This window comes from Rhinolophus ferrumequinum, chromosome X, assembly GCF_004115265.2.
Source record: "Rhinolophus ferrumequinum isolate MPI-CBG mRhiFer1 chromosome X, mRhiFer1_v1.p, whole genome shotgun sequence".
Lineage (NCBI taxonomy): Eukaryota > Metazoa > Chordata > Mammalia > Chiroptera > Rhinolophidae > Rhinolophus > Rhinolophus ferrumequinum.
This window is the reverse complement of record NC_046284.1, coordinates 93,627,615-93,652,263: the sequence shown is the minus strand read 5'-3', so window position 1 is coordinate 93,652,263 and position 24,649 is coordinate 93,627,615.

Below are 24,649 nucleotides of genomic sequence, written 5' to 3'. Positions count from 1 at the left end.
CGTGGGCCGGTGGTTTCCCCGCACCCGGTGACCTTGAAGGTCAGTGATCCACCCGGCAGGCCCGCCATTTCCGGAGTCGCGCGGTCAGCCCTTCCTCCCCGCCTCTGAGGCCAAGGCCGCCCCCGGCCGCCTAGTCTCGTAGCGCTCGGAGCGGGGGCACCGAGGTGAAAGCATCGAGCGCTTCGCCCACGCCCTGCGGACACGCGCCCCACCTGGGCCGGTGTTGGCACTCCAGCAGCCTGATTGCCAAATCGTCGCTGGGTAGGGTTGGGGGCGAGGCCTTGGGAACCGGGTTTGAAATGAAGAAGGCGAGGAAAACAAGTGAAACGGGAGGGGCTGGGTGGGGTGACGGCTCATAAATCACCCAGCCCCACCCTCGGGCCTCACCGCTGTGGCGCCCCAGCCCTGCGGGGGATGGAGGGTCACTCGGCCACTACTGGCCGACCTCTGAGCTCTCCCGGAGCCAACGCCCCACCCTGGGCTCAGGACGCGCTTAGGACCAGCTCCGGGCCCGGATCGTAAACCACCCTCCCGATTCGGCGGGAAGCCGCTCTTGGACGCAGCGCGCATCCGCCCAAGGGGAAGTTTATTTATAGCTTGTAAACGTAAAGGAAACCAGACCGCGCTGGCTTGCAGCGCTCCGGCTCCTATGCTCCCCACCTGCCCACCAGGGAGGGCGCGGCAGGAGGCGAGGGGCCGCCTTGGTTCTCTACCTCCCCTTAACCCCTATTCCGCTCCCAGGGGTGAACAGTGTAGGCTCCTAAGAGGCTGGCAAGCCTTAAATTCCTATCCAGTGCTGTGAAAGCCGGAGATGGCGGAGGGCTGGGCCCGGGCACCGTCGTGGTGAGGGTGGGGCGGCCGAGCTGTCCCACTTGGCACGCACCGGCGGGCAGGCCAGCAGTGCGGCTGGGGATTCCGCAGCTCCTTCTCAGGGCCTGGGGAAGTCCTGAAGAGCACGGGACAGGGGCGCTCCGAGAGCCTCTCCTTGGAAGGCGGGATGCTTCTCCTGTTCCTCCTGAGCACGTGTCCTCAGCAGTGCAGGCAAACGCTGCGCGCCTCGGGCTGCGATCTGCGGGTGACAGCGGCTGGGAGTGCTCCCGCCCCAACCCCCATCCCCACCGTCGCCGCCTCTCGCAGGGAGCTCCACGCTCCGGGGTGCGCTCGGGGCTGGCTCGGGGAGTCGGAGAAAAAGAGCCGAGAAGGAGATTTGGGAGAAAAAAACATGAAAAAGCCCAGCCCTGAATTGACAAGCACCCGGCGTGAAAAAGACGCCTGCGAGTCTCCTTTACCACCACCACCACCACCACCACCACACCAGCAGCCTCTCCCAGTCCCAGAGGAGCGCACCCACCCCGGGCCTCTGCCGGGGAGAATTCGTGTGTGTGTGTGTGTGTGTGTGTGTGTGTGTGTGTGTGCGCGCGCGCGCGCGCCGGGCGGACAGGCAGTTGCGAAACGGGCTCTTGGCTGCAGCGCGGCATAATGGAGGTGGCTGGAACAATGCGCGCTTTGTGCGCGCGGGGAGTTGTTTTCCACCCGACTCGCCCCCCTCGCTCGGGCCGTATGGCACTTTAATCCCCGCCACGGCTCGGCACAAATGCACTTGTGTCCTGCCGGTCACTGGGGGCCGGGCGGCTAGAGGCGACCCCCTGCATCCGCGGACCCCACCACCGGCCGCCCAATCTTCCTTTCTGCGAGCCTGCCCCCCCCCACACACACACACCTCGACTCCCGGCCTCCTAGGCCAGAGAGCGGGTTTGGAAGCTTCCGGGCCCGCGAGCCACTTTTTTATTTTCCGTGGAGACGACTCACCCCGCCTCCTTGGCAAGCTCACACACACACCCGGGCCGACCGCAGGCCCCACACTCGCCGCCCTCCTTCTCGCCCTGGCCCGCCTGCCCGCCCCCGCCCCGTGCCCCGGACTCCTGCGAACAATAGTAAATGTCAACAGATTCCGCGAGGCGAGTGTCTGACTCCGCCGAGATAAGGGTGCGCGGTTGGCCCCGCGCTCCTCGCCGCCGCGGGGGGAGCCCGCCCTGACCCCGGTAGGACAGAACCGGCTGTGACGAAAGCCGTGCAGGAGCAGGGTGAATCGGTGGGGAGGCCACCCGTCCCAATCCGGTGGGGGAACCTCGCCCGGAGACCAGGCCATGCCCCGCCCCCACCCTGCTTAACCCGGTGCTGCTGGGGGGCCGCTGGGCATCATGAAAGCCGCAGAGTCGTCGTAGCGCTAAGGCCTGCTTTCAGCTGACGATTCCAGTGCCCTTCGGACGCCGGAAAAACGTTGATCCGGGGCAGGACGCAGGCAGTTTTTAGAGTGCTTGTCTCCAGAAACTCATTAAAATATTTTTTTAAGAGTGCACACACTCTCCCAGGTCTTTCTCCTCGGTCGTCTCCAACCCACCACCCAACCGCGTTAAAATTCGCAAATTGATTTTCACGCATTAGTATTAATGGGTTGTTCCTCTTAAATTGTTGCCAACTTTGCTAATGGATTATTATTTAAATGATTTCTTTTTTATAAAGTACGTGTTGTTTTATAGATGCGTATTTACTTAAAGAAATCAACTGCATCTATTAACATATTAAAGAGAGAATAGAGCATCGGGGCCGGTGTAATGTACTGTTCAGCCTTACTTTGGGTGCTTACGAAGATAGGAAAATCTTATTTGTTTAATAATAAGTCACTCATGAATATGCAAATTAACTCAGTGCAGTACCTCACTTCTGTCACTATTAATGAGTTGCAAATTAATGTGACAACAAAAGGAAAATCTATTTAGTGAAGGAACTCCAGTTCCTACTTGGGGAGATCCCAAGCCGGCCTGGAACTTGGGTCTCCAGAAAGGAGAGGAATGGGGATCCCCATTCCTCCTCACCCAGTCTTCCCTGAACCTCCACTATTATTTGTTTTCAGGGACCAGCTTTGTCAGGAGCCCCTTAAAATTCCTGCTCCAGGCCAAAGGAAGAAAGGCTGCTCCAGGGTAATTAGGGCCAAGTGTGATAAATGGAAATCAGCCCACAGTTTGAAATAAAGCAGTTGGTAAAGCAGATTTTTTTGTGTGGGAGGGGGGATCTCCCCTTCCCAGCTTAAAGATTCCCCAAAGCCCTTTTGGCCTTAGTTGCTTTGGACAGTTAGGACTGTAAGTACCAAATCAGGCCTCAGAGGCCTGACCACAGGTATTAAGACAGCACCCTATGCGCTTGCATTTTATGAGGTGATTCTGCTGATAGGAGGTTTAAGAGAATATCAGCTCATTTTCCTGCCGACCTGCTTCCCAGGGGTTACAGACTGAAATCTGGTTGTCTTCCTTCTGAGGCTTTGCTTATTTCTGGCCCACACATCAGAACCTGTTTTTATTTCATCGATGGAAACTGGAGAGAATGTTTCTAATCCAGTTAAGTTTGGAAATGTCTCTAAGAAAAAATAAATGCTGAGCTGCCCAGAGCTGTGGGCTAATAATTCAGGTGTCTGGGTAGTATCTCAAGAAGCTGTTCAACTAAGGAAACTTCTGGGGAGATGCAAATATTCTATATCTAACCTGATTGATGGCTACATGGTAATAATATATAAAATGTAAAAATTCATCAGGCTGTACACTTTAAGATTTGTACTCTTTACTATGTAAGTTATATCTTATTTTGATTATCTGTTACTGTGTAAAGTCACCTCAAAGCTTAGTGGTATAAACAACAATAATCATTTATTCTGCTCAAGAATCTGCAATCTGGGCAAGGCTTGGTTGGCAGAGACATCTCACCTCCGTTCCACACTATGTCAGCTGGGGCAGCTCAACTGGGACTTCGGGATCCATTTTCAAGATGGCTCGTACACATGGTAGGCAAGTTGGTGCTGGCTCTGGTTCTTCTCCATGTGGGCCTCTCCACAGGATGGCTTGGGCTTCCTCACAGCATGGTGGCTAGGTGCCAAGAGCAAGCACCCAAAGGAGAGGAAAGGGAAGCAGCCATTTACTTAAGGCCTGACCATGGAAACTAGCAGTGTCAGTTCCACCATATTCTATGGGTCAAGCAGTCACAGAGCCCCAATTTAAGGAGGACAGGACATCGACCCTTATGTCTCAATGGGAGGTATGTCAAAGAATCTTGGGGCTATGTTTTAAAACTGCCACATATCCATTTTAAAAGAAAACAGAATATGTGGCTTAATTTTTTGTTTTCTGTCCCACTCACCTTTATCTGTTTCCACATCTTTCCTACCAGCCATCAGTGGGAAGTATTTGGAATCCCAGTAAATTTATGTGAGTGTATATAGAAAAGACCATTGACATTTGGGTTTTAAATTGCTATTAATTTATTACATCCTAGATTTTGAAATCTAGACTTTCACAAGTCTCTAACTCTGCTTATTAACCTTGTTATTTTTATATAAAATTTGAGCAATCATTTTTGGAGAGGGCTCAGTCAAGACAAGTTGAACAGACTAAATGCTCTTAAACTGTCCCCCCCATTTATAAATTTAGCTAAAATTTCCTAAACATTTTAGACTGCAATATGTACATTGAATTTATTTTATTTTTTTTAAGCATTCAAGTTACTGAAAGGACAAACTTATGACCCTAACAAGAAAACTTTCCCAAGGTCTTAAAACATTTGTAAATCAAATAAATTAAATTTGTGTATATCCCATTGACCTAAACATTGCAGCTCTGCTTTCCAAGTCAAATTTTAATTCTTTTTACCTAAAATTACAAGTCTAAAGTCTATTATACAATTTTAAGTTGGAATTATAAGTCTAACCTGTCTGATTCTTTACTACCCTCAAGTTTTCATAAACACTACAAATTAAATTATAGAATAGATTATTCTTGAACTTAACACCAAAATATCACCACAGTATATTTGATTGATTTCATCTTCTCCATATTCAATTCTCAACCTTCCCAAGGTTAAAAGGACACCCTCTGAGGAATGTGTTTTGCCGGCTCAAGGGAGTTGAGGTTACTTGATGTAAGGAAAAATGTAAGGCTTTGTAACAAGCAAAAGAGGTAACTAGTTGTTATTTCAATGGACTAGTGGAGCCTGAGGGTTGGGTGGGATTGTCAGAACCTACAGTAATACCACCCATTATCTGTGCCTAGGCTATTTTACAACTCTATAAGGTGTGGATATCTAATAGCAATGTGAATGCTTCTTGCCTTTAGGCAAGCAACTAATTTCCCTCTGGGGAAGGGACCACCGCCACCCCCACCCCAAAAGCCAGTTTTGCAGTCACTTGCAAATTTATTTCAATATTTCTGATCTAGAAATGTTTCTGTTCTTGGAATTCTTCTTCCTTTAAACCAGTTGTAATATCTTTACCCGTTCCTTCACTTAATCAATGAATTAAATAAAACCTTTGTCTTGTGTTCATTGTAAATTTGCACGAGAGTCATGATTTTGCCTTCTTTTGAGAATTACCCTTTAACATTGGTCAACGGTCCACCACACTATATAGATCATATTTGTGGCCAACTAGAAATTGGAGACCAGGATGCAGGTTATGGGCCCTAGAAATCTCCAGGGAGAATTTGCTTACACCCGAGACATACCCACAGTGCCCTTGTAAGTCCCCATTTATAGTTGCTATGACAACTTAAGATCCAAGACCATACCCTTCTGGTGGAATTTTTTTCTGAACCCCAGGTTCCAAGTTCAAGGTAAGTCTTACCCTGATTCTTTTCTAACCTCTTACCTCTCTCCACTTTGTCATCTGATTGGAGGGGAGGGAAATTTGTAGCTACCACCCACATTGCCCCAACATTTGATTGGATTCAATTAATCTATTTATCACCTGTGGTGGTTTTTAAATACTGTTTCCCCGAAAATAAGACCTACCAGGAAGATCAGCTCTAATGCGTATTTTGAAGCAAAAATTAATATAAGGCCAGGTCTTATTTTAATATAAGACCGGGTATAATATAATATGATATAACACCGGGTCTTATATTAATTTTTGCTACAAAAGACTCATTAGAGCTGATGGTCCGGCTAGGTCTTATTTTGGGGGAAACATGGTTTATATGTCCACAGATTCTTTGATTCTCCTCCCTTTAAGAGGTGGAGCCTGATTTTCCTTCCCTTCATTGTGGGTGGTGCTTAGTGACTCACTTCTAATGAATAGAATGTGATAGAAGTGACTGTTCTTAACATCCATGATTAGGATATAAAAGGCACTGTGGCTTCCTCGTTGCTATGGGGGGAAGCCAGCTGCCATGTCTTGGGGACATTCAAGCAGCCCTATGGAATGAGCCATGTGTTGAAGAACTGAGATCTCCTGCCAGCAGCCATGTGAGTGAGCCATCTTGGAAGATGATCCTGTGGCCCCAGTGAAACCTTCACATGACTGCAGCCCCAGCCAACAACTTGACTGCAACCTCATGAGAGTCACAGAGCCACAACGATTCAGCTCAACCAACCGCTCCTGAATTCCTGACCCACAGAAACTCTGAGATAATAAATGTTTGTTGTTTCAAGCTACTAAATTGTGGGGTGATTGGTTATGCAGCCATAAATAACAAATACATGAGTCAATCTTGCATTTGGACATACCTCTAAACCATTCTAATAACACTAAACACTTTTCTATTTTGTCTAGATAGGTGTCTGTGCCTCTTTCAACCCCCAAAGGAAGATGCCCACTAATTTTTCTCACCCTCGAAAACCATTTTCTAAAAGCCATGAGGAATAATTTAAATCACATTGCTGGGAGTAAGAAAAGAGTAAACTAAATATGTATGGCAAAATAATGTTTCCGGCAATAACAGTGATGATAAACTAGCAGGAGAAGTAAAATAGTTTCAAATAGTTCTTTTGATCACTTTGCAGTTGAAAGTCAGATCTTTATAAGAATTCATTACCATTTCACTTACAGAGAGGAACTATTCTGGGAGATAGACTCAAAACGAAACAAAACAGACATTCATACCTTACAAGAAGCCACCAAAAGTGTGAAAAGCAAAACTGGAATGATTAAGTTCTGGAGAAGCGAATCTCCTATCGGTATGGCCCAAAGTGCCACTTAAAGGTAAAATAACTTCCTTTCTCTGTGCATCGATCGTAGCTTTCAACAACTAAAGTGATGAAACATTTGCAGTGTGATCTAAATAACTCAGGTAGTTTCCTGTCCCAGGAACAGGGACTTGGTAGTGTAGCTAAGACTGTCCTCCTGGAAAAGAGTAGGTAGAGAGACCATCACATATTCAAATTACTTAGTCCCAAGTCCCACTCCTTTCTGTGAGCTTAGACGGAAAAAGGGAAGCTGCGTGTGTGTGTGTGTGTGTGTGTGTGTGTGTAGCTCACATTCTTCCACAAAGGATTTGAGTAAATTTATAATAAAAATGTAACGAACTGATAGAAAGATATAAATAGTAAATAACCAGAAACTAGGAGAAACTAAGAATAGAAGGATGAGACAATACGAAGGCCATAGGAGGCATACTTTTTTTCTAGCAATTTGTCAGTATTCATTCATTTAAGCAATATATATTGAACAGCTACTATAAGCTAGGTGGCGATGCTAAAAAATACGTAAAATATAGCCAGCCCATTGTTAAAGATGCTCCCAGTCTAGGAGAAGGAAACAGGGACACAGATTATAGTGATATGCCATAAAGTGTTGTAGTTGCTTCAAGACGTCTTGTAAGTTACTAGGTATACGTGCAACCAGAATTATACACCCATGTTCACCAAAAAGCAGGGTTCACCGGCAGTGATTTCGGTAATGGGCCCAAACTGGAAACTACCCAAATGCTCATCAACAGCAGAATGGGAAAAGAAACTGTGGTGTCTTCACACAGTGAATACTGTACAGCAGTGAGAATAAGCATTCTGTAATCACACGTAACAATACCAAGGGATCTCACAAACATAATCTTGAGCAAGGAAAGCCAGACATCAAAAGGCTCGTACTGTATAATTCCATGTATCTGAAGTTTAAAACCAGGCCAAACTAGTCTTTGCAGTTAGAGGTGAGGACAATAGTTACCCTTTAGGGGAAGGAGTGTAGTGATTGGGCAGAGGCATGGGGGACCTCTGGGAGACCAGGAAGCTTCTGTTCCTTATTCTGGGTGCTGCTTACGTGCAAGTAGAACAAATCCCTTCAGTTTACGAAAATCCATTGAGCAATACACTTATATGGACTGTTCTGTATGTGTGCTTTCCTTCAATAAAATGTGTAAGGGAAAAAAAAACCCCTTCCACAGAGTGGGTGGGCCAATGAGGAAGGAGTAGTTAGTTAATCTTAGGGTGAGGAGCTTAGGTAAAACTTCCTGGAGGAGGTGATGCCGGCTTGGTCTTCACCAGTAAGTCTGCCTTAACCTTGGGGATGAATGTGGGAAGGTGTTCAGAGAGGGCAGAACTGCAAAAGCAAACCTAGAGAGGCTGGAAGCAGCCTGAGCACTGGGGAACTATAAGGGAAATGTCGCAAAATTATAGTGGCCAGGAGAGAGGGCCCTGCTTCTGAAATGTCTTTATCGTAGAAGCTTTTCTCTCTTTTGCTCACCAGTGTGGACTTGGGAGCTGGAGATGGTGAGGACTAGATGACATTTGTATTCTAGGAAGCTCCCTCTGGCAGCACGGCAGTTGGTGGGTGGCAACAGACATGACTGAAGGCTGAGAGAACCTTCTGGGTTGTCCAGGCCAGGGACATAGGGGCCCAACCCGCTGGGTTCTGGGGATGGAGAGGAGCAGAGAACACTAAGAGATAGGCAAGAGCTGCAGTAGAAGAAAAATGAGAAAGAACATCAGAGAGTAAGGAGAAGAATGAAAGGAGGGGTATTTTTAAAGCTTTCAGTAAAACGCATTTAAAAATACAGTCTGTTCAGCTGTCTATAGAAGTGGCTTCACTGAATTCTTAAGGGCAGAATCAATCATCAAAGGGATGCCCCGATTTCTCTCTAAAATAGGGCTTCTTAACTTGCGATAGAATTCACGGGACTTGTGAACTGGGATGGAAAATCTTTTTCTTTTCTTTTTTTTCTTTTAATTTACCATCTTCACTCTTTTTTCCCCCTTCTTCCGCCTCCCCGCCCCCACTCCGGTTCAAGTCATTGTTTCTCAGTCCAGTTGGTAGGACACAGCTCCCTGGCCCACGCTGGTATTATGAGTCTTGCGCCCCCCCCAGGCTGAGGCAGTCAGTCTCCGGTCCTTGGTCGGCTGCTCACAGCAGCTCACGGCAGCTCTCGCCGGCTGCCGGTCGCTCATGCTGGCTGCCGGCCTCTCACGCCAATCTCCGGCTGCTCCTGGCAGCCCAGCTCCTGGGAGAGCCATTGCTCACAATCCTAGCTTCACAATCTTAGCTGTAGAGGGCGCAGCCCACTGGTCCATGTGGGAATCCAACCTGCGACCTTGGCGTTAGGAGCACGGTGCTCCAACCACCTGGCCAGCCCCTTTTTTTTTTTTTTTTTTAATTGGGGAATACTGGGGAACAGTGTGTTTCTCCAGGGCCCATCAGCTCCAAGTCGTTGTCCTTCAATGTGCTTCAATCTAGTTGTGGAGTGGGCAGCTCAGCCCCAAGTCCAGCTGCCGTTTTCAATCTTTAGTTGCAGGGGGCACAGCCCACCATCCCATGCTGGGAATTGAACCGGCAACCTTGTTGCTGAGAGCTCACACTCTAACCAACTGAACCATCCGGCCGCCCCTTATTTTTCTTTTCACTAACCTTCAACTGAAATTTAGCATGTCCTTCGGTCATGCATGTAGGCAAATAACTGCAATTGTATTAGCAGCACCTATGACTTGGTTACCAATCAAAATCACAGATAATTTCATATCATATTACAGATAATGCCAATCTCTCAATGTATTGATCACATTCATCACTAATTCGAAATTATCGTATTTGTTAAGTCTGCTGCTAGATCTTATTATTTAATCTGTAATTAAAACAATACATCCATTAGTGTTCTAGTTATCTATGCTATGTAACAAATTATCTCAAAATTTAGTGACTGAAAATAATAATTTCTTTTGTTCTTGAACCTGCAATTTGGGCAGGGCTTGGCGGGCTGTCTCCTCTGGTCTCCAGGCAATGTCAGAGGCCTCGGATGGGATGACCCAAATGACTGGAGAATCCTTAGGTATCTCCATCTCTCTGTTCCTCTAGGCAGTCTCCTAGCCTGTCCATGTCATCTGTTCAAGTGAACTCTCCGTTATGGCGACCCCTGAGTAGTGGGACTTCGTACATGGTGGCTCGTAGCGCCAAAGTGCTCAGAGAAGCTACCAGGACTTTTGTGACCTAGCTAGCCTTAGAAGTTCCAGAATGTCACTTCTGCCACGTTCTACTGGTCCAGCAAATCTCTTCTTTAGGTCAGTCTGTATACAAATGGAGGGGACATAAACCCCACCTCTCAATGGGGGAAGTGTCAAAGAATTTGTGGACACGTGACTATATCAGAGATTTGTGGAGTTTTGGTATTTTGATAATGTATTTCAATATAATTGGTTTCCTTTGTAATCCTATTGTTTTATTATATGCCTTATAAAACACTATTCTGAGAAGGGGTTCATAAACTTTATCAGACTGGCACAGGGGTCCATGATGGAGGACGTGTGCTCCAAAATGTCCCTCTGATTATAAGCATCTTCCTCCATGCACTCCCCACAGCCTCAGCCTGGACCCAGGCTCCCATCCTTTCTTGCTGGACCACTACAATGGCACCCTCATTGGCTTCTGCCATTGGGCTCTTCTATCTCAAATTCTTCTTCCAAAGTCTATTCTTTCTTAATCCGAGATCCATCCATCCATCCATCCATCCATCTATCCATCCGTCCAGTCAACAAATGAAATGTCTTATATGACCAAATGTAAAATGATCCCATGTTTTTCTAATGAGAAGACTCCCAAATACCTTTTGTATCTACCTTGAAATTTCAGGCCAAGAATATTAGCTGCAGGCCAGGGCTGCAAGGCTGAAGGGGCTGGAGAATCACGCAGTTGTTGGCAAGCCTCAGTTCCTCACTGGAGGTGACTGGAGGCCTCCCTCACTCAGTCACCACATGGGCTTCTCCATAGGGCAGCTCCCAACATGGCAGTTGGCTTCCCCCAGACAGAGCAATCTAAGAGAAAGCAAGAGAAGGAGTAACCAGATGCCCACAGTGCCTTATGACCTAGCCTTCAGAATCACATACCACCATGTCCCCTTTACTCTATTCATTAGAAGCCAGCTACCAGGTCCAGCCCACCAACAAGGGAAAGAGAATTTGGCTCCACCTCTTGAAGGGAAAAGTGTAAAAGAATGTGTGGACATATTTTTTAAACCATCACAGTTACCTATATGTATTTAAAAGTACATATTACTAGGGCCGGCCCAGTGGCCCTGGCGGTTGGAGCTCCGTGCTCCTAACACCGCAGGCTGCCGGTTTGATTCCCACCTGGGCCAGTGGGCGCTCAACCACAAAGCTGCAGGTTCCACTCCTCAACTCCTGCAAGGGATGGTAGGCTCCGCCCCCTGCAACTAAGATTGAACACGGCACCTTGAGCTGAGCTGCCGCTGAGCTCCCGGATGGCTCAGTTGGTTGGAGTGCGCCCTCTCAACCACAAGGTTTCCGGTTGGACTCCCGCAAGGGATGATGGGCTGTGCCCCCTGCAACTAACAACGGCAACTGGACCCTGGACCCAGAGCTGAACGGAGGGAGCTTAGTTGTGGCACCCTCCACAACTAAGATTGAAAGAACAGCAAGTTGACTTGGAAAAAGTCCTGGAAGTACACACTGTTCCCCAATAAAGTCCTGTTCCCCTTCCCCAATAAAATCTTTTAAAAAAAAAAAAAGTACATATTATTAAAACAACATATTAGTCGAGATTATATTGTCTTTTCCACTGTCACAGACCAAAGTTATTTTATTAAACTTCCCACAAATCTTTGACATTAGTGATTTCATCAGCATTATACCGCATCTGTCACTGGACACAGCTTTCCAGAGCATGTTGCCTGCCCTGCTCACTGAGTAGTTTGAAACCTTATACTTTCTGTGTGGAAATTTTATCCAACACTGTAAGTACTCATTTCCCTGCCATTAGGCTGTCTCTTTCGTGCCTTCTCTCTGTGAGCATTTGTGATCTCCACAATAGAACCGCTGACTGGCTTTTGAAAGCAAACATTAAAGGGCTTATTCACAACAAAATTCAATATTTGTGTCTGTAACCAGGAATGACTGAATCTTAGTTCTCTTCCTTTGTCTCTGCAATGGACTGACTGTTTTTGCCTCCCCCCAATTCATATGTTGAAATCGCAATTCCCAAGATGATGATATTAGGAGATGGGGCCTTTGGGAGGTGATGAGGTGATGAGGGTGGGGTGATCCTGAATGAGATTAGTGCCATCATAAGAGACACCGGAGAGGAATCTGGTCCCTGCTACCATGCGAAGACACACCAAAAAGATGGCCATCTAAGAACCAGAAAGTGGGTTCTCACCAGACACCAAATCTGCTGGTGTCTTGATCTTGGATTTCCCAACTTTCAGGACTATGAGAAATAAATATCTGTTTATAAGCCACCTAGTCTATGGTATTCTGCGATAGCAGCCTGGACAGACGAAGACAGCGTCATTTCTTTTCTTTCCTTCCTTTTTCTTTCTTTTCCTTTTTTCTTTTTCTTTTTGTAAACCCATTCTGTTAGGTGACCTCTCTAAACATTGCAAACTAGCATTGATTGAGGCCATTTTCAGTTCATAGGTCTTCCCCAAATACCACTTTGTTGTTCAAAATCAAGTCATTGAGAGTGTCCTCCAAAGCAAGTGATTTTGTTGGGACTCAAATGGGTCAATATGTAGTGGGCTGTTCACAGAATGGAACAGTACATAGCAATGAGAGTGAACCAACCATAACCACGCATGACCACCTGGGGGAATCTCATAAATTACATGTTGAGCCAAAGGAGCCAAGCACAAAAGGATATGCCCAGTAGGATTCCATTCCAGTCATACAAATTATAAAGCCTGGTCAAACTAATCTATCATGTTAGAAGACAAGTTCGGTGTTACCTTTGGTGGGGAGGTGACTGGAAGGGGACACAAGGGGTCTTCTTGGTGCTGGTCATGTTCTGGTTCATCTAGCTATTGGTGGCATGGTGTGCTCAGTTGGTGAAAATTCATATATTCATCAAGATGTATACTTATGATCTGTGTACTTTTTTGTATGTTACATTTCAATAAAACAGTTTGTATGAAAAAACTCTAAGGTAACTCCCTCTTTCTGAGGGAAAATATGGCTGTGTGGCACTTGGGTGAAAGAGATACAGTGAGAAGGAGACGAGGGAATCACTGTCTTCCCAGGGCTTTCTGTCACGCAGGGTGGGCAGATAACACACATACAACTACATGTGTTTCTATGAAATCGTGTCCATGATAATTGACTTATTTAAAAAGAAATATATGCGGGGCCAAGAGAGTTTATAAAGAGAAATAGTGGAGTCGGGCACAGCTTCCCTGGAAAAGGAAACTTAAGCTGAGCCTTGAAGTTCTGTGAGAAAGCTGGGGGGATGGGAGTGGGAGGGAGTGTTTCCAGGCTGAGGGAACTACATGTATGAAGGTCTCCAGGGACAGAAAGGGGGCCAGCATGAGTGAAGAGAAGTGGACAAGAGCAGAACCATGCGGGTCTTAGGGCCCACTTCTCCGTAAAAACCATAGAAAGCTCTAGAAAGTTGAGAGCAAGAGTGAATGGATGGAATCTGCCTTTGAAAAGACCTCCCAGGAAGCAGGGTGGATGGAGAATGGATGAAGCTGAGGGAGTTGCACAGGTGTCCAGAAGGGACAGGAGTGATTATGTTTAAGAAGGAGAGTTGGTAAGGTCTGCTAGGGACCAATTGCCTGTGGGAGAGTATGACCCCCTGGTTTCTGGTATGGACAACCGGGAAGCTGGTGCGGCCGTGTATCAGACAGGGAGCCCTGGAGGAGGAGCCCTTGAGGAAATAATATCATGAGGGCAATGTTGAACAGTTTGAGTGTGAGACACCTGTGAAAATAATAGCAATCATAACAGCAACTATCATGTATTTAGAACTGAATACATTTGTCATGCATTTAACAGTGCTAAGCGTCATTCTAAGGAATTTACTTGTATGATCTCATTTAATCCCCATAGCAACTCTAGTCATTATTCTAGTTTACAGAGGAGGCAACTGATTTGAACTCAGATCCAACTTGAGAGATAGATCTGACCATATTCTCTTTACTTTTTCTTTCTACTACTCGTTCTTAAGTAAGGTACATTGCTATATCAGTTAGTATTAAGGTTTGTTATGTGGTGCAAAGAGGCTATGATAATAGTTGCTTGACAAGAGAGATGCTTATTTTTCTTTCATTGAAAGATACTCATAGATAGGGCTGGTATGGCGCTCGATGTCCGAGATCCGGTCTCCTTCTATCTTGTTGCTTCAGTATCTAAGGCAAGATACAGCTGCTCAAACTCCACCCATCATACTTGCATTCCACCAGCAGGAAGGAAGGAAAAGAAGGTCTTACTGTTCCATTTCTGTCTCTTTCCACTTGCTCTCAAACCCAGCGTCTTCTGGGATCTGCTCTCCCACTAGACTGTAAGCACCAAGAAGCTGGGAATTGTCTGTTTGCCATTGATACGTTCCTGACAGGGTGCCTGATCCATAGCAAGTGGCTCAATAACGAATTCTTGAATAAAGTGAATATCAGACTCCAAGAAATTCTGTGAGTTGTATTGTGTTCCTGCCTCTGTCTCTTGCCTCCTGCCTCTGCTCCCAGGCTCTGCCTTTGAAATGTCATTGTCCTTCAGGACCTAGGTATTTTGTCACCTCTTTTAGAATGCTTCTGTTATGAATTGAATTGCACTCCACCCCCAAATTTATCTGTTCAAGTTCCAGCCCCTAGGACCTCAGAATGTCCATATTTCAGAATTAGGTCCTTGTAGATATAATTAGTTAAGACAAGGTCAAACTGGAGTAGGGTGGGCCCTAATCTAGTATGACTGATGTCCTTCTATCAAGGGGAAATTGGAGACAGACAGACGCACACAAGGAGAATACTGTGTGAACATGAAGGCAGAGATGGAGGTGATGCTTCTAGAAGCCAAGGAACACCAAAGATTGCCAGCAAATCACCAGAAGCTAGGGGAAAGGCCCGGAACAGATTCTCCCTCACAGCCCCAGATGGAACCAACCCTGCCGACACCTTGATCTCAGACTTCTGTCCTCCAGACCTGTGAGACAATAACAAAGTGCAGCAGATATGGCCCTTTGTTATGTTATGGCAGCCCTAGGAAACTAATATAGCATCTCACACCAAGCAGTTGAGACTCTGGTCTCCGGGTTCCCAGAGATCTTTTCTTCACACTCTCTGGAGCAGGTTGTGAAATGCGCTTGGACGGGGCCTGTCTGGCCTAGTTCTGTATGTGAGCTCTTGAGAAAGAAGCACTATGGGTCCTACAGTGGGTAGTGACCTTTGCCTGGTACCTGGTAATTCAGAGATATCTGTGAATTTGGCTAGGCCACAAAAGTGCCCCAAACCCCAGGAGTTGGGCTATGTTTGAGGTAGTAGTGTTTGAGGTAATATTTTTTCCTTTTTGTAATTAAAAACTATAATTAACACCCTCCAATGCAAAAGAATGCATACTTTTTTAGCTGTTTTAAAATCAAGCAATAAAATCCAAGAAAACCTGGGGGTGGGAGTTGTTGTTTTGTTTGTTTGTTTATTTTGGTGCTACTGTACCTTTGGAGAAAAGAATGGTTGCCCATTCAAAAGATAGGAAACAGGGAACAGGACAAAGTAGGGGGAGCATGCAAATGGGCAGGAAGGGAATGGCAGTCTGAGGAGAATGTAGCATGAGGCTTCTTTCAAAAGTCTGACGGCCATGAGGGTGGACCTCTTGTGGATTCTAGATAGTTTAGTTAACTAGCAAACAAAGAAACAGACAAATAAATAAAAGTATAGGCCTCCCTGCTTTAGGCTTCCCTGAGGGAGGTATAATTCTGTGTATTCAGTTAAGGCCTGCTTTAACTTGGGCCTGGTGCTAAGGCTGAGGGAATACAAAGAAAACACTCTCCAGCCTCAAAGGTTTTGCAATTTAGTGACAATGCAAATTCTTACAGGTAGAGCGCCTGAATCCAAAGTGGCTGCTATCTTCAGAGTGAGCCTCGATGGAGGGGCCATTGTGTGCTGACACCTGAGGAGACTCCATACTCAAGAGCGTGCCAAAAACCTTGATGGCTGTTTTCAAGGAATTTACACTATCCCAGGGCAGAAATATAGTGTCCCTATGCCTGACCAGAAGAGAAATGAGCCCCTCCTAACTCTCCGGAAGTGTCATTTTAAGTATGGATTTAGGGTAGTGGTTTACATTTGACCTCGTTTTGTGTTATGTCTTTTTAGAAGTGCAACTGTTGGGGAAAGTTTCTGAAAGAGGGGGCAGGTGTGAGGGTGAAGCTACACCTCTGGGAGGAGGGAAGATTTGGGAAGTTTGGTGTAGAAGCGGTGGTGGTGGTAGTCTAACAGAAGAATGGGGAAGGAGAAGCCCTGGAAGCTTTAAAGGGAGAGAAGGATGGTGGAGGGCTCGTGTGTTTGAGGCCACCCAGCCTTGCTGCTGGGAACTGAAGGGCCTGGGTTCTGGCCTTGGGCCTGGGGGGAATAAGAGGAGAGTGGTTCTGAGGGACATTGCAGCCAAACACAGGTTGTATTAGGGGATGACCTGGAGGTCCTCAGAGAAGGAAGAGCTGTGAACATGAGCTGACAAGTGGGACTGGAGGTAGGTGAACCCTGTGGGGGAGAGAGGTATTTGACTTTGGGGTCTCAACAGAGAGGCCAGGTTGAGCTGAGGACTCCAAAGCATCACATGTTTCTCAGTCAGGGAGAGGCTAGAGTTGGTAGTGGGAAAGTAGGCTGAGACTGGAACTAGTGTGTGGAAAATGGTGTTCTTCCAGTCTCCAGAGAGTTCCTTAAGGTCAGACTCGGTGCCTCACCTAAGGGCTCCTGGACATCCAGTTTGCTCAGAACACCTACACTCTCTCCCTTTAAAGACCCATGAGATGAAAGCGGTGTGTTGAGAGAGGCAGAGCCAAGAGACGATATGCCAACGTGGCACCTCCAGCCTTCCCTGGTGTGAATGAGATTTAAACTTCTATCTTATTTAAGCCACTGTTAGTTCATTCACGCGTGGTTGTTCACATTTTTGGTTTTGGCCCTCAAATCCAAACCTATTCCTGACTGGTACAGTAAGGCATTGATTAAATAAATCATAGTACAGTACATCACCATGTTAACCATCAAAAATAATAACAGAGAAGTATACTTATTAATGTGGAACGATGTTCACTGTTTATTATGTGTAAAAAGCTACCTATAAAACTTTTCATACCTTTTCATACCTGTATGATATGAAAAACAAAACAAAACAACACAGATATATGCACACAAAAAGAAAGTTGAAAAGATAGTCACCAAAACCTTGCCTTCCCTACTCCCATGGGCTTACAGTTCATTTGTGTAATAAAAAATTAAAATTTTTTAAATTAAAAGAATTTTTTAAGTTCATGCTCTGCACTGGCTTCACTTATTTAGTTATCAGGAAATTAACCAGGACCCCAAGCTCAGTGGCCCCACAACACTGTTTCTCTGGGGAGTGTTTTCAGCCACGCCTCTTGAAATGGTATATTTGTCCCTACAGAGGGGATGAATCATGGGGACCAAGGGAGAGCACAATTCTGAACTTTTATTCCGTATTTCTGTGTGAGTGAAAAACCAGAGCTCGCAAACTGGTGGGCCTGGGACTAACAGGGATGGTTTTGTTCAGCCTACACAATGCTTTATCAAGGTCATGAGTGATTGTAAGAATTCACATAAAAATCCAGATTTCTGGCTTCTCTTCTGAAAAGTCAGGAAAGCCGGCAACCCAGAGCCCCAGCGCAGCAATGGACAGGACACTGCTCAGGTTGCACAGCCCTTGTCATCTTCTGGGGTAACCCCAAGACAGGCACGTGTGAGCATCTGGCCCAAACCTCTCCTTTAGGTGGCCTTGTGGTCTCTGCAGGCATTTCAGTGGGGTCCCTCAGTTTACATTCGTGGAATGGTTTCCCGTCTGTAAAGATTTGGAACATGTGTGGGGCAAAGGGAGTGTGATGGCTTTAAAACAGGCCTTCAAATTCTCTGACACTCTTCCTGCAGAAGATGGAGTCTAATCGGTCTCTTCTTGAATACAGGTTGGCCTCAGTTACTAGCTTCTAACACATAGAATGTGGTGAGAGTGACAATGTGTGACTTTCAGAGGTAGGTCATAAAAGGAAAGACAACTTCTGAATGGTCCCCTCTCTTTTAGGGATGCTTGCCCGTGGAACCTAGCCACCATGTAGGGAAGCGTCCCAGGCTACATGCAGAGAGTGTAGGTGTTCCAGCTGACAGCCCCAGCTGGAGTCCCAGCCAACAGCCAACATCAACTGCCAAACCAGACATGTGAGTGAAGGAGAGTCTCCAGACGATTCCAGCCCCAGCCTTTGAGCCACCCCAGTAACGCCAAGTGGAGCATAGGTGAGCTGTCCCAAAGGAGGCCCACTCAAGTTATGGATTCATGAGCAAAATAAATGTTATTGTTTTGAAACAAAAGTTTCTTTTTTACGTTTTTATTGAAATATAATTCACAGACCATAAAATTCACTCATTTAAAGTGTATAAGTCAATGGTTTTAGTGTATTCAGAGTCGTACAACCATCACCACAACTTTAGAACATTTTCATCACCCCTCCAAAAAGCCCCACACTCCCCTTCCTCCACCGTCCACCCTCCCTCAGGCCCTGGCAACAGCTAATCTAATTTCTTTCTCTGTGGATTTGCCTATAGTAGTACCCCGGTTTTCGAACGTCTCCGTTGATGAACATTTCAGTTTACGAACGCCGTAAACCCGAAAGTAAGTGCTTTGGTTTGTGAACACGCCTCGGAAGGCGAACATGTCACGCGGCTTCCGCTGAGGGCAAGACCCTGAGGCCCAGCTGTCGGCTGTTTTCGAACGTTTCAGAACTCGAACGGTCTTCCGGAACGGATTACGTTCGAAAACCGAGGTACCACTGTATTGTGGATATTTCATACATATGAAATGTGTATCCTTTCATGGAAATATGTAGCCTTTTGGAATCATGTAATATGTAGCCTTTTGTGTCTGGCTTTCACTGAGCATAATGTTTTTAAGGTTCATCCATGTTGTAGCATGTGTCAGTACTTCATTCCTTTTCTTTGCTAAGTAATATTCCATTGTATGGATAGACCACAATTTTACATTCATTCACCAGTTGATGGGCATTTGGTTTCTATCCACTTTTTGGCTCTTATGAATATGCTGCTATGAATATTTGTGTACAAGTTTTTTTGTGGACATATGTTTTCATATCTCTTAGGTATACACACAGAGGGTGCCAAAAAATGTGTACACATTTTATGAAAGGAAAAAATTGTATTAAAATTGTAATAATATATGCCAATAACAAAAGATGAATACAAGTCCCATTTGACTTCTGCAATTACAAGAGGTGCTCAAAGTGGTTACCATCAGAGTCCAGACACTTCTGATTACGGTGAACTACTGCTTGAGCAACGTTGACCAAAATGTCTACTTGCATCACTGGACATGCCGTTTCAATTTCTTCCCGAAGTACTGCCAGTGTAGCCAGTTTTCTAAGGTACACCACATACTTTAAGGTCCCCCATAGGTAGAAATCAAGGGGTGTTAAGTCAGGAGAACGTTCTCTAATTTCAAATACCACTTCAAAATGGTCTTGCGCTCCTCAAACAACAACCATGCTCCCACCATTGTCTTTGACTGTCCTGCCTGCCACATGGTGACGCTAGCATTCATTTGATTAATGCTATCTTTTGAGCGAATGTCATACTACACATTGTTACCATAATTCAATTCAACTTCGAAAAGCAATACATAGATAACATCTCTTAAAATGTGTATACATTTTGTTGGCATCCCCGGTGTATACCTAGGAGTGGAGTTGCTGGGGCATTTGGAAAATTCTCTACTTAACCTTTTGAAGTACTTCCAAATTGTTATCTACAGTGGCTGCACCATTTGCATTCCCTCCAGCAGTGCACAGGGTTTCAGTTTCTCCACAGCTTCACCAACACTTGTTATTGTCTGTGTTTTGATTAGAGCCATCCTAACGGGTGTGAAGTCATCTCTCCTTTTGGTTTTGATTTCCCTGATGGCTAATGATATTGAACATATTTTCTTGTACTTGTTGAACATTTATATATCATATTTGGAGAAATGTCTATTCAAATTTTTTACCCATTTTTTTTAAATGGGTAATTTAATTTGTCTTTTTGTTATTGAGTCATGACAGTTCTTTATATATTCTGGATATAAGTCCCCTATCCAATATACGAGGTTGGACAATTAAGTTCCCGAACTCATCCTAGAAAAAGTGCTCATACCTCATTGCTGAATATCACTACGGTCACCTTCAAAGTACTCCCCTTGGGAAGCTACGCACTGACGCCAGCACCTAGTCCACCCTTCAAAGCAATTTTGGAACTCTTTCTGGAGTGGCCATCAGAGCTGTCATCGTATTACTCTTGATGTCCTGAATGTCATCAAAACGTCTTCCTTTCAATATTTCCTTTATCTTCAGGTAAAGAAAGAAGTCACTGGGGCCCAGATCAGGTGAGTAGGGAGGGTGTTCCAATACAGTTATTTGTTTACTGGCTAAAACCTCCCTCACAGACAGTGCCGTGTGAGCTGGTGCGTTGTCATGATGCAAGAGCCATGAATTATTGGCAAAAAGTTCAGGTCGTCTAACTTTTTCATGCAGCCTTTTCAGCACTTCCAAATAGTAAACTTGGTTAACTGTTTGTCCAGTTGGTGCAAATTCATAATGAATAATCCCTCTGATATCAAAAAAAGGTTAGCAACATCGTTGCAACAAGTTTGCAAATTTAATCGCCCGACCTCTATGATTTGTAAATATTTTCTCCCAGTCTGTAGATTGTCTTTTCACACTCTTAATGGTATTATTTGTAGCACAGAAGTTTTTAATTTTGAAAAAGTCCAATTTATTTTTTCTTTGCTTGCTTATGCTTTTGGTGTCATATCTAAAAAACCATTGCCTAACCAAAATTTGCTCCTATGTTTTCTCCTAAGAGTTTAATAGTTTTAGTTCTTACATTTAGGCCATTGCTGCATTCTGAGTTAATTTTGGGTTATGATATGAGGTAGGGTCCAACTTCATCCTTTGCATGTGGATCCAGTTTTCCCAGCATCATTTGTTAAAGACTGTCCTTTCCCCCTTGCATTGTCTTGTCACCCTTGTCAAAAGTCAGTTGACCATCTGTGAGGGTTTATTTCTGGGCTCTCCTATTCTATTCTATTCTATTCTATTCTATTCTATTCTATTCTATTCTATTCTATTCTATTCTATTCTATTCTATTTTATTCTGTTGGTCTACATGTGCGTCCTTATGCCAGTATAAGCCATGAAGTTTCGGGGTGACTTTTATGCAGCCATCATAACTGGAACAGGGAGGCAGCAGGGAGAGGAGACTGGATGGAAGAGATTAAATAAAAGATGGGGAAGGAGAAAGGCTGAAGGAAGGAGAGAACTTCCTTGCTTCTTTATGAGTCTTCTTGATCCTATTCTTGGCTTGAATTTGTGTACCCTAAAAATGTCAGCCTTGCACATGCATAAGCAGCCATCTTCTCACCCCAGGGAAGGGGCCGTGAGGACTGCTCATTTCTTGAGCACTGAAATCTAGTGGCATAGCAGAACAACTAGGCCAACTTGGAAAGGTTTTAAACTTGTCCTTCTTGGTCCCACCCTTTTAGCCTGAAGACTTTGGTTGGGGACATTGTTAGAACTTGTATAGAACTTGCAAATCTCAAAGAGTTGGGGGTGGGGGTGGCTGAGGCAGAAGTGAAGCCTTGGGCCAATCAGCCAGGCTCACAGTTGCCTCCAAAACGTGTTCAGGATCACGCTCCCACCAGCTAGCTAGCAAGATTAATCTGTAGAGGAAATCCAGGCAGATAGGGAATCATTGCAAACTCTTGTGATTTCCCTTCCAGGGTTGGACAGAGGATGTGCCTGAAGACCAGAAACTGTTTACTTCTGTTATTTTAAGCACCACACAGGTTTCAGTCAAAAGATACTTCTGCTTCCAAAGTTCGTATCCTTGGCATTCTCTCTCTCTCTCTCTCTCTCTCTCTCTCTCTCTCTCTCTCTCTCTCTCTCTCTCCCCTTCCCTCCCTCGATTCTTCTCTCTCTTTTTCTCTGTTTCTTTTCTCCCCCACCTTCCATCCCCCTTCCTCCCTTTCTCTTCCTTCCCTTTCCTACCCCTCTTCCTCCTTTTTCTGGTAACGATTTCCCTCTTTCCACTGCCTCCACATCCAGAGTTAACATATCGTCAATTAGGTATGCATCGCTTCTGTTCTTGCTTTTATACCTCTACTATCAGAAACCCATTAAGTGTATAGCATAGTATTTTGCTTATTTGTGAATGTTATACAAATGAGTCACACTATACACACGCTCCTGTAATTTGCCTTCTAGTTTGGTCAGTATTGTTTGTGATGTGCATCTGCCTTGGTCGGTGTAGCTGGGATCTCTATCTCGTTGGTTTGGTTGATGAGCCAATTTATTTATCCACTTGCCTGCTCAAACACCACCTCCCCAGGGAGGCTTTCTCTGACCTGACCACCCATCTGATGCAGCCCTTTTTCTTTCTTCTTCCTCCTCTTCCTCCCTAATATATGCAAACTGAGGGAAAAGACCAGCTTTCAGAAGCAAATCTGGCCCCTACTACTGTGTTTTCCTGAAAATAAGGCCTAACCGGAAAATAAGCCCTAGCATGATTTTTCAGGATGACATCCCCTGAACATAAGCCCTAATGAGTCTTTTGGAGCCAACCTTAATATAAGACCGGGTCTTATTTTTGGGGAAACATAGTAACTCTGGCCCTAGTCTTTCACAGCACGTGTGACAGAGGGTAAGTGTGTGTATTTGGTTCGGCCAAGAAGCGAATGCCAAGATGGGATTACACAGGAAAATGAGTCATTGGAGAAGAAAGCAGGAAAAGGTAAGGAGAATCCTCAGACCTCGATCAGGTCTGACACTTGTGGAAGGAGAAGGGAAGTGTGTAGGTAGGAAGACTCTCGGACTGCAGCGTAGTTCCAAGATAGGTCCAGGTCATGAGAGGGCTTAAGAAAGTCTCCCACTGGAGGAGCCCCACATCTTGCCAGAATCAGCCGGCCTGAGCACTGCTGCTATACTCAGTCACTAGCTGAGAACAGCCCACGAGAAGTGTGGCCTTAGCCTGACCGTTGTAGTGGATCCGCAGCAGGAAGGTAGCTGGGGTCTTCCATGAAATATGCTCCCCAAGTCAGGTCTGAACAAGTATGTTCTCATGACCGACACAGTGCCTTTTGCCAGCAGCTTGGTTCTGGCTGCCTGCTTGCAGGTGCTTAATGAGGACCTACCTGCTCAGGTTAAGACCTGGCTGATCAATCCTTCCATTTGTCCAAACCGGAGGGCTCCGGGAAGATGTTACGGAATGAATGTTTGTGCCCTCACCCCCTAGTTTCATATATTGAACTCCCCGGTGTGCTGGTATTTATTCGGAGGTGGGGCCTTTGGGAGGTGATGAGCTCATGAGAGTGGAGACCTCATGAATGTGATTAGTGCCCTTATAAAGAGAGGCCAGAGAGCTAGCTAGCTCCTTTACCACCACGTAAAGATACAAAAAAGATACAAGGAGAAGGCTGCAACCCCTAAGAGGATTCTCACCAGCATCAGCCATGCTAACACCCTGATCTTGGACTTCCACGCTCCAGCAAAGTGAGAAAGAAATGTCTGTTGTTTATAAGCCACCCAGTCTATGGTACTTTGTTACAGCGGCTCGAGTTGACTAAGACAGGGGGTGACTTCTGTGTGAGAAGGAGAGACAGCCCTCTCCCCCATGCCAAACCCAAATCCAAACCCCAAACTCTGAACCTGGGCTTCAGGAAGGGTCTTGGTTGGGGAGGGGCTGTGAAACCTCTTGGTCCTTCTGTTTTTGAAAGGATCCTATACCTTTTAGAAAAGGGAGAAGTGTGACAAAGTAGTAAATGTTTTAACCTGTCTTTGTTTCATCTTTCTCTGAGGAAGCAGTTATGAGAGTCATTGAAAAGAGTGGCAGATGAAAATTATACTTTTTTCCTTTTTTCCCCCATCAACTTATTTTGAAAAATTTCAAACCTATAGAAAAGTCAAAAGAATAATTTAACATACTTTTTACCTAAATTCACCAATTATTAATATTTTGCCATGCTTTTGTTATCTGGACCAGTTTCTTTATTTTAAATACTTTTTTCAGACATTCAATATTATATTCGTTTCAGGTATACAACATGGTGATTACACATTTATATAACTTACAAAGTGATCACCCAGATAACTCTGACACCATATATAGTTATTACCATATCATCGACTATATTCCTTATGCTATCTATACTTTATATCCCCTTGACTTTTTTGTAACTAACAATTTGTACTTTTTAAAAAACTTTTTATTGGGGGATATTGGGGAACAGTGTGTTTTCCAGGACCCATCAGCTCCAAGTCGTTGTCCTTCAATCTAGTTGTGGAGGGCGCAGCTCAGCTCCAAGTCCAGTTGCCGTTTTCAATCTTTAGTTGCAGGGGGCACAGCCCACCATCCCATGCGGG